The sequence below is a fragment of the Triturus cristatus genome, chromosome 5_1, assembly GCF_964204655.1.
Source record: "Triturus cristatus chromosome 5_1, aTriCri1.1, whole genome shotgun sequence".
NCBI classification, from domain to species: domain Eukaryota; kingdom Metazoa; phylum Chordata; class Amphibia; order Caudata; family Salamandridae; genus Triturus; species Triturus cristatus.
In genome coordinates this window covers 403,408,758-403,433,168 of record NC_140587.1, presented here as the reverse complement: position 1 = coordinate 403,433,168, position 24,411 = coordinate 403,408,758, and the positions used below count along the sequence as shown (strand labels likewise).

Here is a 24,411-nt window from a genome sequence, read left to right as displayed (position 1 = left end):
GTCACTAGCATGTAGGAACTTGCAAGTAGGGTTGCCCCCGTCATTATTTTGCCAACATTGAGGGCATTTATTAAGATGATTAAACAAAAACTGGCAAATCTAATCGATCTTGCTTTCATTTTTAATTCTGACTCAGACATTAATAAAAATCTGCTGAGGTGCTGAAAACCAATTGCTTTCTGTATACAATGAATTTATGAAATAAATTAATGTGATGCTACAGCAGAGGGGCAACTAGAGCCAAATTTCGGGGGGGGGGGGGGGGGGGGGGGTTGTTGTAATTCTACCAGCAATCGGCAGAGTGAAGATGCAGGGGCTCTAAGAAGGGGTGAAAGCACAACAAAGCTTTAACAAGTAAATGGTCTTTTAAAGACCTGTGAAGTACTCGGGTGTGGCTGCAGTAAGACGGACGCCAGACCACAACAGTCCAAAAACTGTCTGTGTGTGCATGGGAAGCTGTTTCAGCCCGGGCTGACACATACGACGAAACAACCAATAAGATAAAGTAAGAGAGAGTACTCCTGGGTGGAGCCAAAATCCACTCTATGTATGAGGAATTTTATTTATTTATTTAATCTTTATTTCAGCCGATTTGGCCATAACAGATGTACAAAAGAAGCACAATGAACATGTAAAACCATCAGAGAAAGTAATCAGGAAACACATGAATGAATGAATGAGGAGATTCTTGTATCGCGCGTACTTAGCCCAGTGGGCGTCAAGGCGCCTAGATTAAATACAGCAACTAAAGACCCTACCTAGTCCTATTTAATCATGAGTAGGCCTTCTTAAAGAAATACATTTTTAGAGCCTTTTTGAAAGAGTCGATGGAAGGGAGAGTTTTTATCTCCATGGGGAGGGAGTTCCACAATTGCGGAGCGACGACGGAAAAGGCTCTGGCTCCCCATCTGACAAATTTGATGCGGGGGACAGCTAGTTGACAGAGTCCCGCAGAGCGCAGGTTTCTTGTGGGGACATAGCGCGAGAGAAGAGAGCCAATGGCACTAGCAGGACCGTCCATCAATGCTCTGTGGGTGAGACAGAGGATTTTGAAGGCGATTCTGTGCTGTACCGGAAGCCAATGAAGCTCTTTCCTGGCTAAGGTGGCAGAGGAGGCTTTGGGGAGATTCAAAACAAAGCGTGCTGCAGAGTTCTGAAGAGTCTGCAAACGGTGGATCAGCCCTTTGTTGACTTCCATATAGAGGGAGTTGCAGTAATCCAGTCTCGAACCCACCAGGGCGACTGCAACCTGTTTACGCGCCTGGGGGGAAAGGTACCCACGGATTTTGTTGAGTACCCGGATCACACCACAGCAGGTAGCAACGGTCCTGTTGACTTGCAGGGACATAGAGAGTGAGGTGTCAAATATCACTCCCAGATTTCTGGCAGATAGGGAGGGGGTGGGGCAGATACCAAGAGAAGAGGGCCACCACTCGCTCGACCAAAGATTCTGGTTCTTCCCAAATATCAACACCTCGGTTTTTTCACCATTCAGCTTCAGGGAATTTATAGTCATCCAGTCTGCCACATACTGCATGCAAACCCTGAAGCTGGCGGCAGATGTACTAACCGAGGTGTGAGCAAGAGAGACCATAATCTGCGTGTCGTCTGCATAGGATACCACCTCCATCCCCTGAGATTTAATAAGTCTTGCAAGGGGGGCCACATAGATGTTAAAAAGGGTCGGACTTAAGGCCGACCCTTGTGGCACCCCACATTGCAGAGACTTAGCAGGGGAGAGGTGGTTCCCAAGCATCACTCTCTGTTCCCTTTCGGTCAGGAAGGAATTTAGGAGACTCAAGGCCGATCCAGTGACACCCGCCTCCCTTAGCCGAGATGACAAGATGGCGGGGGAGAGGGTGTCGAAAGCGGCCGTGAGGTCCAACAGAACTAGGACCGTGGTTTGGCCAGAGTCCACCTTGCGTCGGATGTTATCGACCACATAGGTAAGGGCGGACTCTGTGCTGTGGTGTTTTCTGAAACCGTGCTGAGTGTTATCCAGGTATTCAGAAGATTCGAGAAAGGCAGATAGATGGAAATTCAAATGCGACTCAAGCAACTTCGCGGGTGCAGGAAGAAGCGAAATGGGCCGAAAATTTTTCAGCATGTCCGGGTCCAGAGTCGGCTTCTTAAGTAGCGGTTTGACTATTGCCTTCTTCCAAATAGAAGGGAAAGAGCCTTGAGCGATGGCCTTATTTAAGACGTTAAGCAGAAGAGGAGAGAGGTGGATTCTACACTCTTTCAGTTTCTTAAGGGGTATCGGATCAAGGGGGGAGGCCGATTTAATTTTGTCAAGAAGTGAATTCAGAGATTCAAGGGATAGGGAGGGAAAAGTTGTGAGTAGGCGAGGAGGGTCCTTGCCTAGTGCATCAAGATTGGATATGAGAGGGGGAGTGTTATGGTCAAGAGCAAGACGGTGGGATTCGAGAGAGACGTGAATGTCATGTATTTTGTTGTGAAAGAAGTCTGAAATATCAGATAAAAGACCATACAATTAAAATTAGAACTTAAAATTAGGTGGGAGCCTGCGACTTTAAAATACGGGTGCGAATATGCCAGACATTAGTAAGAAATTTGGCTAGTGCAAACACAATTGGACCTGAAACGTCAGTTTTTAAAATCCTATACACCGGGAGGTACTCCCTAAAACCAAGGTTTCTAATGAGTGGTAGGAGGCAATATTTCCTGGCGGCCTTGTAAGTTGGACAAAACAAGACCACATGCAGATCGCTTTCCTCTGCTCCCACACATGCCGGACATAGCTTGGTAGATGGCAGTGTTGACCAGGAGCAGGTGTAAGATCGCCGAGGCAATGTGCCATATCTCCATTGGAGAAATAGCTTCCTGGCCAACACAGGAGACATAGCGTCCAGAACCCTCTCCAGCCGGTATGAGTCCTTGCTTTGCGCGAATACAAATGTTAGTGACCCCTCATCCTTGCAGTCTAAGGCCATAGATAATTTCTGCTCGTGGGAAGCACTGACCAAAGCTCTTCGTGGGATCCTTAGTGAGGCATTAGCAGGATCCGACCACAGGTCGGGGAGCCCCAATCCCGTACAGGACTTTTTAATATATTTTATCCACGGGATCTGTAGAGCTTTAGGGTGGGTTAGAAACTCCCTCAGTTCCGCCCTATACGAAGAAAGTTCTTCGCTGCTCCATAGCCTTCGCCAGTAGACTATGGGTCTGAGACCTAGTTCATCTGCTATTGGTCTCAGCCCCAGGTCCATCCTCAGGGGGAGGAGCGGGGTACTGGACGGGAGTGCTACTATCTGTCTAATGAAGTTGTTCTCAGTTATAGACAAGCTGCAGGAAGCTGTGTGACCCCACATTTCCGCCCCGTACATCAGAGCTCCTCTTGCCCGAGCCTTGTATATCTGAATAAGCGGCCCCAGCGGTCGATATGTCGAGCTTTTCATCAACCGAACGATGCCGCCAGTGGTCTGCACTAATTTAAGATTAACCCTAGTCTGGTGGGTTCCCCAAGACATGGTTTCATTCAACGTTACACCTAGATATTCAAAGGTGGAGACTCTCTCTAAACGTGATGCTCCCAGTAAAGGGTTCGGGCGTGATCTTGGGATTGGGTTCAGGACCATAAACTTGGTTTTGGTAGAATTAATTTCTAACCCCCTATCTGTGCAGAAAGCCACAAAAGAATCAAGGATCCTCTGTATCCCCATGGGAGTTTTGGACAGCAGCAGGGTGTCATCTGCAAACATAATTGCAGGCACCCTGCTGCCATTCAATTTTGGGGCATCAGTGTATTCAGTTCCATTGAGATGGGCGATTACCCCGTTGACGAAGAGGCCGAACAGGGTCGGTGCCAATACACAGCCCTGTCTGACCCCCCTGTCAACGGGGAATCTGTCCGTTAGTTCCCCAAGTTTCCCGCACCTGACCCGGGCATAGTTATTATGGTGCAATCTCTTTAAAATTATCAGGATGTCTGGGGGGACCCCCATCTCAGCCAGAACACTCCAGAGTTTTCCTCTGGGCACGAGGTCAAAGGCAGCCCTCAGGTCCACAAATATAGTGTATAAACTACCCCCTTCCAATATTGCTGCCCTCCAGTAGATAACGTTCAGACGAAAAACCTGATCCACTGTGGAGACTCCCTTTCTAAATCCCGCCTGGTACGGACTGAGGGCGCCTGTTTCCTCCACCCAGTCCTGAAGCCGATTCAGCAGTATCCTGCCAAACAGCTTCTGTGACACGTCAATTAAACTGATTGGTCTATAGTTGGCTGGGAGCAGGGGCGAGCCCTTTTTAAATATAGGAACCACTTCTGCCCCCAGCCAAGTACTCGGAATTTCCATGCCACCAAGACTCCATTAAACACAGCAGCCAGATAGGGGGCCCAGACACCGGGCTCCTGCTTGAACAGGTCCCCGGGCAGGCCATCCAGACCTGGCGCCTTTCCGCCTTTAAGTCCCGTTAATGCTACCTTCACCTCGCCCACTGTTATCAAATCCCTGCCATACTCTGCCAGTCCAGTACCGATGTCAATCTTAGTTACTCCCAGCTCAGAACTGTAGAGAGACTGGAAGTGTGCCTGCCACACCCCTGCTGCAATATTTGGCTCCATTGCCGAAAGGAGGTTCCCCGACCCCCCGTTTACTACTCTCCAAAACATTCGGTGGTCTCTTGCTGCGAGGGAAGTGGTGAGCTCCTCCCACTGGTTCTCCTCCCATTCGGTTTTAGCATGGGTAACCAGTTTTTTATAAGCCCGTCTATTTTCTCGCAGCTTCTCTCTGCCTGTTCCCTCCTTGATGCTTCTAAGGAGTTCTCCCTTTGCCTTCCTGCAGGCTGCATTGTACCATAGGGCCTTATGTTGCTGGGTCCTCCTCTGATTCTGAACCCTGCTAAAAAGCTCAGAAGCCGCTCCCTTTATAAGGTCCTCATGAGCCTGATATAATTTCTCATGGTGGTCTGTATTGCCCACATCATTGGCTAGCTCTCCCACTTTTTCCAAAATAGGGATTAAACCTGCGTAGAGCTTTGAAAGTTTCACTTGGCTCGTAGCTAGTTTATCCCACCTGATTCTTCTCCTGTTATTATCTAATAGTAGTTCGGGGTTGAACTCCTCCATGGTTGTTGTGGAGGCCTTTAGCCCAGGATGGCTAAAATCGAGTTCAAGGGCGTTATGGTCACTATCCAATCTCTCCACAACCCTAAAGTCCAAGATAGAAGACCAGTTCACTATCTGCACAAGGGCATAGTCCAAGCGGGACTCTCTTCCCACTCTGTTGTACGTGGTTTTGCTTGGTACATCAGACTTAATACGTCCATTGCAGGCTCTAATTCCATGCTTTAGGGTAAGGGCAGTAATCTGCAGTGCCACAGGCGTCCATGCCTTTGGGGAAGGTCCTACGACAGAGGGTACTGACCACCTGAACTCTTCTTCCATGGGAAATCCCTCTACGAGGCCGACCAGCGGCTCGAAATGGGAATTTAAATCCCCTCCCACTATGTAAGGAATGTCTCTTGGCATTTCCGCTAAGTATACTGAAAGCTCCTCTATAGTGGGAGATTCACGCGAAGCTCCCACTGGCCTGGAGTAAATATTTATCAGGGCAAGTTTCGCTAAGTTCGGCCAGGCTAGTAAAACCACTAGGATATCATCTGATGGCACCGGTAGGCGTGAAGCCTGGCATCCTAAGTGGGATGCCACCCAGGTTGTGAGTCCACCAGAGGGGCGGCCCTTACCCTCCCACCTAGCCGGGATGGAAAATGACTCGTATCCTTGGTGGTTGTAATCTTCCCTTGCCCAAGTCTCTTGGAGCAAGCAAACATCCCCGGACTCGATGTAAGTTGTCCAATCTTGAGTGCCCAGTTTACTGGCAAGGCCAGCCACATTCCACCAAATTAGTCACATGTGCGCTGGAGAAGCCACAGAACAGATTGCAGAGGTGGAGTGGGGGGAAGAGCCAGCACCAGAGCCAGAAACTACACCAATTGCTCTAACAGGGTCATTTTCAGAGGTGGGATCAGCCGGATCAGGAAGTTTACTGGGACCGTTACCCAAGGTCACAGGATTTGAGTCCGGGTTTGGGGGCAGTCAGTCCACACCATCCAAACCGTTCAGGCAGTTAAAACGATTGTGGTCCAAAAAGGGAGTCTCCAGAGGTCGATAAACTGGACGTGGAGCATATCCCCTATATCTAGATCTTCGTTCCACCCTTGTCCAGTTACCTTGTGACAGATCATGGTGCATGCAAATGGGAGGGAAAAAGAAGGATCCTGGCAAGGTCTGTATGGTAGAATCCAGTGATCTATTTGACCCAGCACAAATGTGTAGTACTGTTCCAGGGTCTCGAAAAGACACAATGATACAGTCCCCTGCTATTGATTTCCCCGACTTCCCCAACCATGGTACCCTTCTTACCATAATGATCTCATTGTTGAGGTGGCCTGGGAGAGGTCTGTTCCAATTCAACCATTTAATGGTTTTCCTCTTGAGTGAGTGAAAGTTCTCATTTTCACCCAGTTCTAAAGAAGGAACACCAGCCAAAACCACCATGAGGCTGTTAGCCTCTGGTGGTAGGTCGGGTCCCCGTGGTCTAGGGGCAGGCTTACCAGGGAATAGGGGGGCAGTACCAGCATTAGGTAGGACCCGAGGGTTTGAGCCAGTATCTATGCGTTGGAAAGCTGGGCCATCTTACTGTGGTGGTAGGATGTTAGGATTGCTAGAAGGAATTGGAACTGAGATAGCCATAAGTGGCTGTAAAAGGGGAGCGGTTGTGGAGCCCAGAGGAGGCCCCGTGTGGATCGGTGTGTTTTGAATATTGGGGAAGGTTCCTATTGGTAGATTGGACTCAGTGGTTCTACTCTGTTTATTCGAGGTTTTCGGGGTGGTTAAGGTTGCCTCCAGAGTGGTCAGCCTGAGTTCTATTTTCTGCAAGCTCTCGCTAATGGGCAACAGGAGTGATCTAATTAGGGATTCGATGCTCCCCAAAGAGATGCCAGGAAGTAATGTGTTAAGTGGGCTCTTCCCTTTGTCGCTGGTAGACACAGAGGTAGTAGTGTTAGTACCCTTAAGGGGGGTAGCCTTGTGCACATTAGCTAATGGCCTATCCAACATAGAAACGGACTTAAGTGACTTTCCAAAATCAGAGTGGGGGATCTTGGTCTTCCCCTGACCACCCCTCAACTTCCTTCTGCGCTTATTTGGTGGTGGGTCATGCACCTCTGCCACCACAGTTTGCTTTGGCTTGTTAATCCTGGTTTTAGCTCTGGTGTGCGTTTGGGTGAGTAAGTCAACTACCGTACTACTGGCAGCAAGTAGTGGAGTGATGTCCGTAGTTTGTTTAGGAAGTGGGCCAGGAATAGGAGAACTATCCCGTAGTAATAGGGGAACATCTTCTTGGGATAAAAGATCCTGGCTAGCATTAAGGGAACCTTCCTCTTGGGAGATAGGATAGGGAGTTATATCACTGAGGGGCCTATTTTTCATGTGTTCAATCGAGCGACGTCGCTCTGCCCTACGCATCTCCAGAGATGTTTTGTTTCCCCCGTCACCCTTTACCGATTTAAAATAATTGTCCAGAGTCCCGGTGTTGCCCCCCCCTCCTTCGCTGGTGTTCCGCCTAGGGCCGATGATGGCATACCCAGAACCTATTTCACAAACCAGATAGGATCAAGGAAATGCAGGTGAAAGAGAATGGGCCCAGCCTCCTGCGGCCCCTGACGGCCACAGACGGTCCCGCCCTTGTCCCGGGCTTATCCCCGGGCGCTCCCGCGCGCTCCCGCGACGCGGAAGTAGCTGTTTAAATTAGTAGGAGGAGAGTTAAGCTGTGAGTGGGGCGGGGCTTGCAGGGAGAGCGGCCAGGTGGCAGGAGGCGCGGGTTAACAGGATTGCTGGGAGACGTAGTCCTGTCCCGCCGCTCGCAGCCCTGCACTCGCCCAGTCCCTCGCTGAAACAATCCGCAGGTTTGGACAAACGGCTCTCACGCCGCAGCGGGACCCGCGAAGCGGGTTCCGCAAGGAATAGTAGAGGGTCCAGTGAGAAGCCAGCAACAAACAGCAAGTCCGCCAGGTATCCCGGGGCAGTAGAGCTCAGAAGGGCTTTTTCAAGCTGTGAGTGGGGCGGGGCTTGCAGGGAGAGCGGCCAGGTGGCAGGAGGCGCGGGTTAACAGGACTGCTGGGAGACGTAGTCCTGTCCCGCCGCTCACAGCCCTGCACTCGCCCAGTCCCTCGCTGAAACAATACGCAGGTTTGGACAAACGGCTCTCACGCCGCAGCGGGACCCGCGAAGCGGGTTCCGCAAGGAATAGTAGAGGGTCCAGTGAGAAGCCAGCAACAAACAGCAAGTCCGCCAGGAATTAGTAACAATAGGTCATACAGACTTTTGCACTGTAATGTCAGACCTAAAAATGGGAAAACAGCAAAAGCCAGTATTTTAAGGGCTGGTCATGTCACTCTGACAACACCCTCAGTGGTTTAAACATGACGTCAGCAGCCTAAACTTGCCACCAAGAATACTTATCTCATGATCATCAATCATCACTGTGGCCTGATGCATCTTACCTCTCATCTAAAAATCACTAGTTTAGAAACCATTGCGAACAAAGGAAATAAAACGCCTCACACTACTGCACGTGGAACAATGAAGAAAACACCACACACCTCCACCCCCTAAAATATATATATATATATATATATATATATATATACAAGAGGCTGAGAGACAAAAGAAAGAGAAGAAGCAATAGAAAACAGAAGAAACCATTGTAAGCAAGTATGCATAAAGCAAGAGTATTACACAAGTAAAAATAATCTTTCTACAGGGCAGGCTAAATACACCTGGAACGAGACTTTGTTCACTGTTCCTGAGAGGATCGTTTGTTTGAACTGTGGGGGCCACGAGGAGAGGAGAACCACACTCCTGCACTTCCCTTTTGCTGCTGTCCTGTGATTATCTTGCTGTCGCTGCTATCACTCGCGTTTCCCGCTTCGCGGGAAACGCTCGCAGCTGGGGGGGACCGCGGTCCAGAGGAAGGCTCACTACATCGCCCAAAATCCATCTGGGCCTGAAGCCGCCTCCCTGTCCCGCCCTCTACAGGTGGGATATATTCAACCCCTGCAACGCTCATCGTGGGAGACTTTGTTCACTGTTCCTGAGAGGATTGTTTGTTTGAACTGTGGGGGCCACGAGGAGAGGAGAGCCACGCTCCTGCACTTCCCTTTTGCTGCTGTCCTGTGATTATCTTGCTGTCGCTGCTACCACTCGCGTTTCCCGCTTCGCGGGAAACGCTCGCAGCTGGGGGGGACCGCGGTCCAGAGGAAGGCTCACTACATCGCCCACAATCCATCTGGGCCTGAAGCCGCCTCCCTGTCCCGCCCTCTACAGGTGGGATAAATTCAACCCCTGCAACGCTCAACGTGGGAGACTTTGTTCACTGTTCCTGAGAGGATCGTTTGTTTGAACTGTGGGGGCCACGAGGAGAGGAGAACCACGCTCCTGCACTTCCCTTTTGCTGCTCTCCTGTGATTATCTTGCTGTTGCTGCTACCACTCGCGTTTCCCGCTTCGCCGGAAACGCTCGCAGCTGGGGGGACCGCGGTCCAGAGGAAGGCTCACTACATCGCCCACAATCCATCTGGGCCTGAAGCCGCCTCCCTGTCCCGCCCTCTACAGGTGGGATAAATTCAACCCCTGCAACGCTCATCGTGGGAGACTTTGTTCACTGTTCCTGAGAGGATTGTTTGTTTGAACTGTGGGGGCCACGAGGAGAGGAGAACCACGCTCCTGCACTTCCCTTTTGCCGCTGTCCTGTGATTATCTTGCTGTCGCTGCTACCACTCGCGTTTCCCGTTTTGCGGGAAACGCTCGCAGCTGGGGGGACCGCGGTCCAGAGGAAGGCTCACTACATCGCCCACAATCCATCTGGGCCTGAAGCCGCCTCCCTGTCCCGCCCTCTACAGGTGGGATAAATTCAACCCCTGCAACGCTCATCGTGGGAGACTTTGTTCACTGTTCCTGAGAGGATTGTTTGTTTGAACTGTGGGGGCCACGAGGAGAGGAGAACCACGCTCCTGCACTTCCCTTTTCCTGCTGTCCTGTGATTATCTTGCTGTCGCTGCTATCACTCGCGTTTCCCGCTTCGCGGGAAACGCTCGCAGCTGGGGGGGACCGCGGTCCAGAGGAAGGCTCACTACATCGCCCACAATCCATCTGGGCCTGAAGCCGCCTCCCTGTCCCGCCCTCTACAGGTGGGATAAATTCAACCCCTGCATCGCTCATCGTGGGAGACTTTGTTCACTGTTCCTGAGAGGATTGTTTGTTTGAACTGTGGGGGCCACGAGGAGAGGAGAACCACGCTCCTGCACTTCCCTTTTGCTGCTGTCCTGTGATTATCTTGCTGTCGCTGCTACCACTCACGTTTCCCGCTTCGCGGGAAACGCTCGCAGCTGGGGGGGACCGCGGTCCAGAGGAAGGCTCACTACATCGCCCACAATCCATCTGGGCCTGAAGCCGCCTCCCTGTCCCGCCCTCTACAGGTGGGATAAATTCAACCCCTGCAACGCTCATCGTGGGAGACTTTGTTCACTGTTCCTGAGAGGATCGTTTGTTTGAACTGTGGGGGCCACGAGGAGAGGAGAACCACGCTCCTGCACTTCCCTTTTGCTGCTGTCCTGTGATTATCTTGCTGTCGCTGCTACCACTCGCGTTTCCCGCTTCGCGGGAAACGCTCGCAGCTGGGGGGACCGCGGTCCAGAGGAAGGCTCACTACATCGCCCACAATCCATCTGGGCCTGAAGCCGCCTCCCTGTCCCGCCCTCTACAGGTGGGATAAATTCAACCCCTGCAACGCTCATCGTGGGAGACTTTGTTCACTGTTCCTGAGAGGATCGTTTGTTTGAACTGTGGGGGCCACGAGGAGAGGAGAACCACGCTCCTGCACTTCCCTTTTGCTGCTCTCCTGTGATTATCTTGCTGTCGCTGCTACCACTCGCGTTTCCCGCTTCGCGGGAAACGCTCGCAGCTGGGGGGACCGCGGTCCAGAGGAAGGCTCACTACATCGCCCACAATCCATCTGGGCCTGAAGCCGCCTCCCTGTCCCGCCCTCTACAGGTGGGATAAATTCAACCCCTGCAACGCTCATCGTGGGAGACTTTGTTCACTGTTCCTGAGAGGATCGTTTGTTTGAACTGTGGGGGCCACGAGGAGAGGAGAACCACGCTCCTGCACTTCCCTTTTGCTGCTCTCCTGTGATTATCTTGCTGTCGCTGCTACCACTCGCGTTTCCCGCTTTGTGGGAAACGCTCGCAGCTGGGGGGACCGCGGTCCAGAGGAAGGCTCACTACATCGCCCGCAATCCATCTGGGCCTGAAGCCGCCTCCCTGTCCCGCCCTCTACAGGTGGGATAAATTCAACCCCTGCAACGCTCATCGTGGGAGACTTTGTTCACTGTTCCTGAGAGGATTGTTTGTTTGAACTGTGGGGGCCACGAGGAGAGGAGAACCACGCTCCTGCACTTCCCTTTTGCTGCTGTCCTGTGATTATCTTGCTGTCGCTGCTATCACTCGCGTTTCCCGCTTCGCGGGAAACGCTCGCAGCTGGGGGGGACCGCGGTCCAGAGGAAGGCTCACTACATCGCCCACAATCCATCTGGGCCTGAAGCCGCCTCCCTGTCCCGCCCTCTACAGGTGGGATAAATTCAACCCCTGCAACGCTCATCGTGGGAGACTTTGTTCACTGTTCCTGAGAGGATCGTTTGTTTGAACTGTGGGGGCCACGAGGAGAGGAGAACCACGCTCCTGCACTTCCCTTTTGCTGCTGTCCTGTGATTATCTTGCTGTCGCTGCTACCACTCGCGTTTCCCGCTTCGCGGGAAACGCTCGCAGCTGGGGGGACCGCGGTCCAGAGGAAGGCTCACTACATCGCCCACAATCCATCTGGGCCTGAAGCCGCCTCCCTGTCCCGCCCTCTACAGGTGGGATAAATTCAACCCCTGCAACGGTCATCGTGGGAGACTTTGTTCACTGTTCCTGAGAGGATCGTTTGTTTGAACTGTGGGGGCCACGAGGAGAGGAGAACCACACTCCTGCACTTCCCTTTTGCTGCTCTCCTGTGATTATCTTGCTGTTGCTGCTACCACTCGCGTTTCCCACTTTGCGGGAAACGCTCGCAGCTGGGGGGACCGCGGTCCAGAGGAAGGCTCACTACATCGCCCACAATCCATCTGGGCCTGAAGCCGCCTCCCTGTCCCGCCCTCTACAGGTGGGATAAATTCAACCCCTGCAACGCTCATCGTGGGAGACTTTGTTCACTGTTCCTGAGAGGATTGTTTGTTTGAACTGTGGGGCCATGAGGAGAGGAGAACCACGCTCCTGCACTTCCCTTTTGCTGCTCTCCTGTGATTATCTTGCTGTCGCTGCTACCACTCGCGTTTCCCGCTTCGCGGGAAACGCTCGCAGCTGGGGGGACCGCGGTCCAGAGGAAGGCTCACTACATCGCCCACAATCCATCTGGGCCTGAAGCCGCCTCCCTGTCCCGCCCTCTACAGGTGGGATAAATTCAACCCCTGCAACGCTCATCGTGGGAGACTTTGTTCACTGTTCCTGAGAGGATCGTTTGTTTGAACTGTGGGGGCCACGAGGAGAGGAGAACCACGCTCCTGCACCTCCCTTTTGCTGCTGTCCTGTGATTATCTTGCTGTCGCTGCTACCACTCGCGTTTCCCGCTTCGCGGGAAACGCTCGCAGCTGGGGGGACCGCGGTACAGAGGAAGGCTCAGTACATCGCCCACAATCCATCTGAGCCTGAAGCCGCCTCCCTGTCCCGCCCTCTACAGGTGGGATAAATTCAACCCCTGCAACGCTCATCGTGGGAGACTTTGTTCACTGTTCCTGAGAGGATCGTTTGTTTGAACTGTGGGGGCCACGAGGAGAGGAGAACCACGCTCCAGCACTTCCCTTTTGCTGCTCTCCTGTGATTATCTTGCTGTCGCTGCTACCACTCGCGTTTCCCGCTTCGCGGGAAACGCTCGCAGCTGGGGGGACCGCGGTCCAGAGGAAGGCTCACTACATCGCCCACAATCCATCTGGGCCTGAAGCTGCCTCCCTGTCCCGCCCTCTACAGGTGGGATAAATTCAACCCCTGCAACTCGCATCGTGGGAGACTTTGTTCACTGTTCCTGAGAGGATCGTTTTTTTGAACTGTGGGGGCCACGAGGAGAGGAGAACCACGCTCCTGCACTTCCCTTTTGCTGCTCTCCTGTGATTATCTTGCTGTCGCTGCTACCACTCGCGTTTCCCGCGCTCGCAGCTGGGGGGACCGCGGTCCAGAGGAAGGCTCACTACATCGCCCACAATCCATCTGGGCCTGAAGCCGCCTCCCTGTCCCGCCCTCTACAGGTGGGATAAATTCAACCTCTGCAACGCTCATCGTGGGAGACTTTGTTCACTGTTCCTGAGAGGATCGTTTGTTTGAACTGTGGGGGCCACGAGGAAAGGAGAACCACGCTCCTGCACTTCCCTTTTGCTGTTCTCCTGTGATTATCTTGCTGTCGCTGTCGCTGCTACCACTCGCAACGCTCGCAGCTGGGGGGACCGCGGTACAGAGGAAGGCTCAGTACATCGCCCACAATCCATCTGGGCCTGAAGCCGCCTCCCTGTCCCGCCCTCTACAGGTGGGATAAATTCAACCCCTGCAACGCTCATCGTGGGAGACTTTGTTCACTGTTCCTGAGAGGATTGTTTGTTTGAACTGTGGGGGCCACGAGGAGAGGAGAACCACGCTCCTGCACTTCCCTTTTGCTGCTCTCCTGTGATTATCTTGCTGTCGCTGCTACCACTCGCGTTTCCCGCTTCGCGGGAAACGCTCGCAGCTGGGGGGACCGCGGTCCAGAGGAAGGCTCACTACATCGCCCGCAATCCATCTGGGCCTGAAGCCGCCTCCCTGTCCCGCCCTCTACAGGTGGGATAAATTCAACCTCTGCAACGCTCATCGTGGGAGACTTTGTTCACTGTTCCTGAGAGGATCGTTTGTTTGAACTGTGGGGGCCACGAGGAAAGGAGAACCACGCTCCTGCACTTCCCTTTTGCTGCTCTCCTGTGATTATCTTGCTGTCGCTGTCGCTGCTACCACTCGCGTTTCCCGCTTCGCGGGAAACGCTCGCAGCTGGGGGGACCGCGGTACAGAGGAAGGCTCAGTACATCGCCCACAATCCATCTGGGCCTGAAGCCGCCTCCCTGTCCCGTCCTCTACAGGTGGGATAAATTCAACCCCTGCAACGCTCATCGTGGGAGACTTTGTTCACTGTTCCTGAGAGGATTGTTTGTTTGAACTGTGGGGGCCACGAGGAGAGGAGAACCACGCTCCTGCACTTCCCTTTTGCTGCTGTCCTGTGATTATCTTGCTGTCGCTGCTACCACTCGCGTTTCCCGCTTCGCGGGAAAGGCTCGCAGCTGGGGGGGACCGCGGTCCAGAGGAAGGCTCACTACATCGCCCACAATCCATCTGGGCCTGAAGCCGCCTCCCTGTCCCGCCCTCTACAGGTGGGATAAATTCAACCCCTGCAACGCTCATCGTGGGAGACTTTGTTCACTGTTCCTGAGAGGATCGTTTGTTTGAACTGTGGGGGCCACGAGGAGAGGAGAACCACGCTCCTGCACTTCCCTTTTGCTGCTGTCCTGTGATTATCTTGCTGTCGCTGCTACCACTCGCGTTTCCCGCTTCGCGGGAAACGCTCGCAGCTGGGGGGACCGCGGTCCAGAGGAAGGCTCACTACATCGCCCACAATCCATCTGGGCCTGAAGCCGCCTCCCTGTCCAGCCCTCTACAGGTGGGATAAATTCAACCCCTGCAACGCTCATCGTGGGAGACTTTGTTCACTGTTCCTGAGAGGATCGTTTGTTTGAACTGTGGGGGCCACGAGGAGAGGAGAACCACGCTCCTGCCCTTCCCTTTTGCTGCTCTCCTGTGATTATCTTGCTGTCGCTGCTACCACTCGCGTTTCCCGCTTTGCGGGAATCGCTCGCAGCTGGGGGGACCGCGGTCCAGAGGAAGGCTCACTACATCGCCCACAATCCATCTGGGCCTGAAGCCGCCTCCCTGTCCCGCCCTCTACAGGTGGGATAAATTCAACCCCTGCAACGCTCATCGTGGGAGACTTTGTTCACTGTTCTTGAGAGGATCGTTTGTTTGAACTGTGGGGGCCACGAGGAGAGGAGAACCACGCTCCTGCACTTCCCTTTTGCTGCAGTCCTGTGATTATCTTGCTGTCGCTGCTACCACTCGCGTTTCCCGCTTCGCGGGAAACGCTCGCAGCTGGGGGGACCGCGGTCCAGAGGAAGGCTCACTACATCGCCCACAATCCATCTGGGCCTGAAGCCGCCTCCCTGTCCCGCCCTCTACATGTGGGATAAATTCAACCCCTGCAACGCTCATCGTGGGAGACTTTGTTCACTGTTCCTGAGAGGATCGTTTGTTTGAACTGTGGGGGCCACGAGGAGAGGAGAACCACGCTCCTGCCCTTCCCTTTTGCTGCTCTCCTGTGATTATCTTGCTGTCGCTGCTACCACTCGCGCAGCTGGGGGGACCGCGGTCCAGAGATAGGCTCACTACATCGCCCACAATCCATCTGGGCCTGAAGCCGCCTCCCTGTCCCGCCCTCTACAGGTGGGATAAATTCAACCCCTGCAACGCGCATCGCGGGAGGCGCGCGGGACGAGCCGGGCGAAGCCCGGGCAAAGGGCGGGCCGTCTGTGGCCGTCCGGGGTTAGACAAGGCCGGGACGGGCCAAACCTCTTGGTCTTCATCATCAAGACGAGAAGTAAGACTCTTGATCTGTGAACCGGACATAACAACTGATTTGATATCTCCTATTGTAATACCATATTACTGACTCCCTGCTAGCTGCGCGGCCACAATGTCAGAAATCTTGTCTACACGCCTAAGTAAAGGCAACAAACCATTGGTGGGAGGACATCGTAGAGGGACATTGGATCACTTTCTGTCTAAAGCTGCTCTGAAACTAGATCATGAGATAGCTGACACCGAACGTCGTCTGTCTTTAGATTTACACTCTAACAAACGTTCATCCTTGGGCTCTATTCAAACAGCGCTTTCTCCACCCATACAACGTACTGAAAATAACTCTATCAGTGACCCGGGCTTCCCTCTACTTTTACAAGATCAGTCGCTAACAATGGAATCTGCTAGGGGGTCTGCTATTATCATCCCTAACTCGGATCCTTCTCTAGATTCTATTCTGGAGGAGGCCTCCCCAAATTTGCCACCCAAAACTAAACCCAGGAACAAGAAAAATTGTAATTCACACAAAATATCAAGGCCAGGGGCCACATCAAAGAGAAAGCGGGGTGGAGAGGGTACTAAAGGCAGCCGCACTAAAACACCTAGATTACACTTAAGCCCTTTACAAGAAAAAAATATCCAAACACCCCCCGTGTCTGACTTAACCCAGGGACTAGTAGAGAAAATAGAAGACCTTGTAAAATCCCTACTACTGCCTCTATTTGAGAGAATCAAGAAATTAAGTGAACAACTGGACTCCCTAGGAGATGTATCCTCATCGAATTGTAAACTACTGAAGGAACTGGCTACTATTCAACCTCATATTACTTGTGGCCAGAAACCCTCTAATTCTACTATTACCGGGGATATCTTACCCCCAATTACAGATAACATATTGCTTCCGGTTAACACCGTAAGCGCGCCTGCCCCAACAGGCGCGGTGAGACCACCAGCACATTCAAACACACTAGGAAGTAAAAGTACAACTACCACCGGGGCACCTCCTGCGGACAGGTCTACGAAAGGAACGGGTCAGCATATCGACTTGCCACCCGAGGCGGCCCCATACGTTATAGTACTTGCAGGAGTCCCAGAGCTGACACCTGGGAAGACGGAGGGGTTCATAGAACTCAAAAACAAAGCAATCTATTGGTTAAGGAAGAATAGACCTTTGCCCCCTAATATAAATGGCGAAATTCTATTTGTGAGAAGACTGGCCTGGGTAGGGCATAGACCCAAAGACATAGAGGGGGATATTTTAATCATTAACTTCAAGGACCGAAGGGTAGTCACCCATATAGTAGACTGGTACCTTGAGAGAGGAGGGGTAGGAATATCAACCCGTGATCTGAGCTATTTTTACCCTCAATCTCTCCTTATGCCCTGTAATAACAGATCCACCCGTGAGACATCTAAGAACTTTAGGCATGTCCCCCCAACCCAACACCCTAGGACATCTAGTCGCCGGGTAGATCCCTACCATTTTCCACCACATGTAGATAGGTCTTCCCCCTACCAACATCATAGTACACATAATGTATTTCAGTATCCACTATGGTCCATTCCTCTAACCAATCATTTTGAGGCATTAACAGATCTAGACGATCTGGATTGACAGACGAAAAATAATTTGGAGGCCCACTCTCACGCAACTACCACTGTGGTACCCAACGTCCTTTCTAGAACTGTATGTTTAGGCAGAGACGCCTATAAACATTGGGATGAGGGAATCAAAATTCAAGAGGCAGCTAACGACCAAGGCCAGACCGATCCTGACATAATATACACGGACTCTATCTCCCAACCTGATCGTCAAATAAACTTAACGTCTTCTCCCCCCACAGCTGTCATACTTAGAGACACTATTGTTGACGACTCCTCTCCTAGGAGGGTAAAGGCTACCCAAAGTATCATATCATGGAATGTTGCAGGTCTTTTAAATAAAGTGTCCCATCAACCGTGGCTAGATATAGTCACCAATTATAGTATTATCTGTCTCCAGGAAACGTGGGCTGTAGACGAATTGCATATACCTGGATACCAGACCTTTCACACACCCGCACTAATAAGCCCACAGGGGAGAAATAAAGGAGGCCTGTGTATATATGTTTCTGTTACAGAGGGTATAAAAATAATCAGACATTCGACTACTGAGTATTATCAGATTCTATCAATTAGTTGGGGTAATATAAAGTTTCTGACCCTAATAAATTTTTACAATAATGTCCCAACAAATAGTTTAGAAAGCGTGATCGATAAACTCATGTACAGTGTTAATACTATTAAGGCCCAGAAAGAAGATGAGATGGCTCTGATCTGGTTGGGTGATTTTAATTGCATTGTTTGTCCACATGGTTCCAAGGGCATTTGCGGCCTCGGTGAACACAAGGACAAAAATCCAACCCACTTCATCCACTCGAACCTGGGAAATATCCTTAACAACATGATTTTCCATTTTAATTTGTCTTATATTAATGAGTTATGCATTCCAAATATTCCTTTTCAGCCAACTTTTCACGGGAGGGGTTGCAACTCAACAATTGATTTTACCTTTATATCCACAACTCACGCAGGGTTAGTATCAACATGGGAAACACATGATGTTATTTTTAGTGACCATTACCCAATTTCTTTTAACTTAAAAATCAAAGGGTGCCAACAGACCTCAGTGGATAAGTTTGCATACCAATCCACTAATAACCTAGCTACTAAAAATGGTTATTCTATAAAATGGGATAGGGTAGACCCTGTAGGTTTCCTACACAATTTAACTGTAATTACTCAAGAAGATATGCTTGTCTGTCTGTCAGAAATTGAGGAGTCATCACAAATTATGAGCTCGTTCCTAAAAATACAGTTGGAACTCAAAAAGCTGCTAACAAGGGAGTACCGACCTAATCCCAATAACAGTAATGGTTGGTTTGATAAAAGCTGCACAAAAGCACTCAAAGCTCTAAAAAGGGCATTGCATGCAACAACAAAATGCCCTGCGGAGATTCGCCAAGCTAGAAAGCTGTATCAGCTGGCTGTAAAATCAAGGAAACTAGCCCTGAGGGAAGAGGCTTGGTCGGCTCTTCATGAAGCCTCTAAATCTAAGGATAATACAGCTTTTTGGAAAGCGGTAAATGCTCCTTATCTACAGAACAAACAGACAGACATTATAGATACAGCCATCAATGGGGAAATCTGGGTTAACCATTTTAAACACCTGTATGACAAAGTTAATAACTTTGACCATGTTAATCCCACGATTGATGGGACAGGTACCCAACACTCTATAAACTCATTGAACATATTCCCGCTAGGTATAATTTTTACCTGTCAGGAGGTCACTAACGCAATTAAAGAAAGCCCTTCAGGTAAAGCACCGGGCCCGGACGGAGTCCCGATAGACGTCTACAAAGCTGAGATTGATCTTTGGGCTCCCTTGCTAACAAATGTTTTAAACCACTCCAACCGACATGGGTTTTTATCATCCTCGTCCGAAGCTATAGTTGTTCCAATTTTTACAAAAGGAGACAGAAATGACCCCACCTGCTACCGGCCAATATCACTACTAGATGCATTAATGAAGGTAGCCGGCCGGGTAATTTTAAACAGGATACAACTTTGGGCAGAAGAGAATAACATAGTATCAAACTTACAGTACGGATTCAGATCGGGTAAAGGCACCATAGAGCAGGGTTTAAATTTGGCCTTAGTTTTATCTAAGTACACTCAGGCTAAAAAGGGTAACCTTTTTGTTACTTTTGTGGACCTGAGTTCCGCTTTCGATTGTGTGGACCACGAGAAATTATGGTCCACATTATCTGAAATGGGCATAGATTTTAACATTCTCCAGTTCATAAAAGCACTGTATAGGGACGCAGGTGCCAGGGTACGTTATGGCAACAAGGGTGAGTGCTCTGACAAGTTCCCTATTAAGAGAGGGGTGCGACAGGGGTGCATCTTAGCACCCCTTCTCTTCACCCTATATATAAATTCCATCGGTCAATACTTAAAGGAGTCACAGTACGATTACCCAACTATCCTGGGAACATCGGCACCATTATTCCTTTATGCTGATGATGCCGCCATTATGTCCCGAACCAGGATTGGCCTACAGCGGGCTGTCCTGAAATTTGCTAACTACATGAGAGACAGAGGGCTAAAAATTAACACTACAAAAACATACACCATGGCTTGTGGTCTCGGGACAAAGAAAGCACCCTGTCCAATTTTCCTGGATGGCAAGAGGATCGAGACCACGGATCGATTTTCTTACCTCGGAATAAATTTTGACAGGAAGGGTAACTGGCACGCAGCAATAAATGCCAGACATCTAGCTTTCACCCGAGCAATAGGAGCCCTGAAAAACTTTGCGGCCAAACTAGGTGGAAGACCCGTGAAAGAATTGATTTCAATCTATAAAGCAAAATGTATCTCTACTGCTATTTATGGGTCTGGCTTTTGGGGAATTGAAAACCCACAACTGATACAAAAAACTGAAAATCAGTTCCTGCGCTATTTATTAGGGGTCCCCAAATCATCAGCAACCTACATTGTACACATTGAGCTGGGTTTATTGTACATTTCTGATGTTATTAAAATCGCGCCTATATTATTGTGGCATAAAATTTGGGTTACCCCTGAGACTTCATTAAACAGAGATTTAATCACTGACTGCCTCAAACTTGATGGAATAAGTAATATCAAATGGCTCACCTATGTAAAGAACATGCTAACGGACCTCGGACATCCAGAGTTTTTTGTGAGGCCATCAAGTATGGAAATGGTGTCCAGAAAGTCGCTAAGAGAGCTGGCTCTCAACCATCTAACAAATAAAAGGTGGAATCTGGAAAAAACTAAAAATACAGTCATTGAATACCAGCAAATAACTGTTCATGAAGGGCTCCAAGGCTACCTGTCGATCCAGTCAAGTTGCTATGCCCGAATGCTCTTGACCCGTCTTAGACTTGGCACTTTTTTTCGTATGATCACCTTTCCTGTTTGTAATAATTGGTCAAATGAAATTTTACTATGCCCTTGTGATGATATCTCTGTTCAATCAAATATCCACTGTGTTTTATTTTGTAAATTTTATCAGATGCCAAGGGGGGCTTTTCTGAAACCAATTTTAAAGGCTTGGGGTATCCGTACGTGTAGACCAGCTATGATCAGGCTACTACAGCTAGAAAACGAATTTGTCATCTCTGCCGTAACTAGCTTCTTAAAACTGGTCATCAGGTTTCGGAACTCAATGCAATCATTTTGAGTACTAACCCTACATTTTAGACCTTGTTGTTCCTCGAGGAATACTAGCTTCTTCTTAAATTAATTTTTATGACTTACATATGACAGTTATATCAATAATATTTCCAATTCAGGTCACTGTCTTTAATTGTATTTAACGTTCATTGTACTTTTTAATGTATGCTTTTATGATTATGATCCGAAAATCGAATAAAGCTTTCTTTGATTGATTGATTGATCACCTGGAACGAGTGACACTGAAAAAGAAAAGAGAAAACTAAAACAGATCTGTAGCCCTAGTATAACATATGTTTTATGAGTCGGTTGCTCAATAATGAAGAAGAAATCCATAGGCGTAGATATGGACAATAAGATTTATTGTTCGAGTTGTGCCCATAAGAACCCCTTCCTGCTGCTCACGCACCAAACTACCTCACATTCAAAACATGCAATCCTACATTCCAACAGACATTCTATCTACCTCACATGCACGCAGACTGAGCAGCAACAAAACCAATCTCCCTTCTACAAAGAAATAAAAAAAAAGACAATAGATTGACAACATGAAATGGAACTGTAACGGAAAGACAATGTTGATAAAGTGATCCTAAGTCCCTATGGAAAAATAAGTGCATAAGATCAGAACAGTTTTTTTCCTTAACCAAGCAATATAATGGACAAGAAATAATTTGGTGCAATAATAATCTTTTTGCCAAGTAGGTTTACAAAGAATGCGACCCGATAATCTCCTGGTACTAGTGTTGTGTGTAAGTGATGAATCCCCTCTTGTTTTATTACTAATAGCATCAGGATTAGTGTCACCGGGTTTTGAAGGACTAACGCAGTGCTCTTTATTTGACCACAACCTACATTCCAGATCATTACATAAGGTCACTTTTCTGAGATTCCACCATCGCCTATCATCTAACCACACACAATTGCCGCTAATCTTCAACACTTTCTTGGGTTTAGACCATCTGGACATTCCCGTCTTTGGTAGTCCCTCAAGTGAAGTCCTCACCCAATCTCCAATTTTGAATACACGTGTCCGACCTTTTATCTTATCATTATGTCTCAAAGCATATTTACATTGATAGTCACTTACTCTTCGCTCTAAAGTTTCCCTTGGAATTCTTTTCACAAATTCCTTTCTCATCCATGCTGGTGTAACTTTACTGCATGCCATTCTCCCCTTGAGAAGACAGAATGGAGTTTCTTGAGTGGCAGAATGAGGAGTGTTGCGATAATTCCACAACATTTTCTTAACAGAAGACCTACAATCCACACCCTCCATTTCAGCCAACTGTATGCACTCTTTCAATACCCGATTGAACCTCTCAACCATCCCGTTCTCCCTGGGATTGTAAACAGCAGTAGTAATGTGTTTGACGCCATGCTCTTTTAGGTATCCTTGAAACTCATTAGCTAAAAATTGCGGACCATTATCAGTAGTAATAGTTTCAGGATAACTTTCCCTATGGAAAATTTCCTCACAAAAATTGATGACATTAGATGCTTTGATTTCTTTTACGAAAGCGACTTCAGGACATTTGGTGTAATAATCCATTAGGACAAAAGCACATTTACCAGTTATGTAGGTAGAATTGAACAGGCCACAAATGTCCATGGCCAGCTTTTGCCACGGTCTATCTGGAAATTCAGTGGATGTAATGGTGGTATCTTGTGATGTATGTGACTTGTCACTGCACATGCATGCAACACAACTCCTCACACACCTGTCAATGTCTTTATCCATGCCTGGCCACCAAAAATCCCATCTCGCCCTTCCTTTCATGCAAGGTCTCAAAATATTTTCAGAGTTACACCTCAATTATGGAATCAGCATCAAAGATTTTTTTAAGTTCCTTCAAATCAGAGATTTTTTTTATCTAAGAAGGGGGGGGGGCGATTAAAATTTCAATCGAGTCAAATCATAGATAACCTATGTAAAAAATCTACCCCTAAGATCGGGGAATTATATGACACTTTGAATTCGCTACTCCCAGATGATATGGAGAAACAATACACAAGCTGGCAAACAAAATTAGCAGTTCGATCAGAAATTCCCCCTTTTGCGTTCGAATTATCGCAGACATCTTTGATGTCCAGTAAATTACAAGCCCAATTCTATAAGACATTTTTCTCTGTATACTATACTCCTCATAAAATCGCAAAGTGGGGACCTTGAAAGGGAACTACATGCCCGCGATGTATGTTATATGAGGCTGATATTATTCACATGTTCGCCTCGTGCAATATGCTTACAAACTTGATAACAGAAATTTCTGGTTTTCTTTCCGAGATATTCCAAATCAAGATGAACATAACAACGGAAGAGATTATATTGGGAGTTGCAAACCAGAAGAGGCTAAAGCATATGCAAGGCTTAATCTTCATTGCTATGGCAGTTTTACGGATCTGTATTGCTATATCCTGGCTTGATCCGAACCCACCTGCTTTTACACATTGGAGAACTAGATTACTGGCAACATGTAGTCTTGAGGTGGCCATTTACAAAAATAAAGGGTATAATAAAAGAACAAGAGGCATGACAATCTGGGAACCTTTACTGTCATGGATAAACAACCATACATAATTATGACTTTGTTTTGTGACTTCAAACGTTTGTTGTATACAGCATTTATGTTTCTGATAAGTTTCTTTTTATGTGATGTAGCGCCTTTGGTCTGGGTGGTGGTGGTGGGGGGGGGGGGGGACATCAAAAAATGAAATGCTTTTGCTGCAATAAAAATGTTAAAAAAAAAAAAAAAGATAATAATGTGTACAACCAGGGGCTTGTTCAGTAAAATTTGTTTTTACTTTGAAGCACTGTTGTCATTTGCACTTGGTTCACCCCTTCATGTATACACTGCAAGTTAAATGCCAATATATATAATTATATATATATATATATATATATATATATATATATATATATATATAAGAAGCAGGAGACCTCTGAGCCCAGAGGTCAGGAGTACACGCACTCAGACGGAGTCCAAAGGTTTAGGTTTCAGTTCGTTTTTAATTCAAAAGAAAGTTCGTCAGCACAGCCAGCCAACAACAACAATGGCCCAACGCGTTTCGGTTCTCACACAAACCTTGATCACGGGTTACCTAACACAATGGCCAGACATTATTTATGTCAATTATTGCTGCTACTTCCTGTTTAAGCATTTGCAAAGCATGCTGGTCATTGTAGTCCGTGTATTCTGTGCTGGTGAATTCACAAAAGTAAAATGTACCAAAATTAAACTCAGGTAACTAGGAGAGAGAAAGCAAGTGACAAGGTTGATCACAATTACAATCCTTAAGTGGAACGCTATAATCAACGCAGTAGCAAGTAGCATAATGCATCAGGTAATCAGGTTAACATAAACATTGTGTTAAACACACTTGTTGTGTGCAGACTGAAACG

General features: G+C 48.8%; 1 protein-coding gene across 1 annotated transcript in view; it reads left to right on the top strand.

Moving 5' to 3' along the window:
* The window catches only part of LOC146830942 (uncharacterized), a 338,432-nt gene that overhangs the window by 1,978 nt on the left and 312,043 nt on the right, over window positions 1-24,411 (top strand). The gene's annotated exons all lie outside the window — the stretch shown is intronic.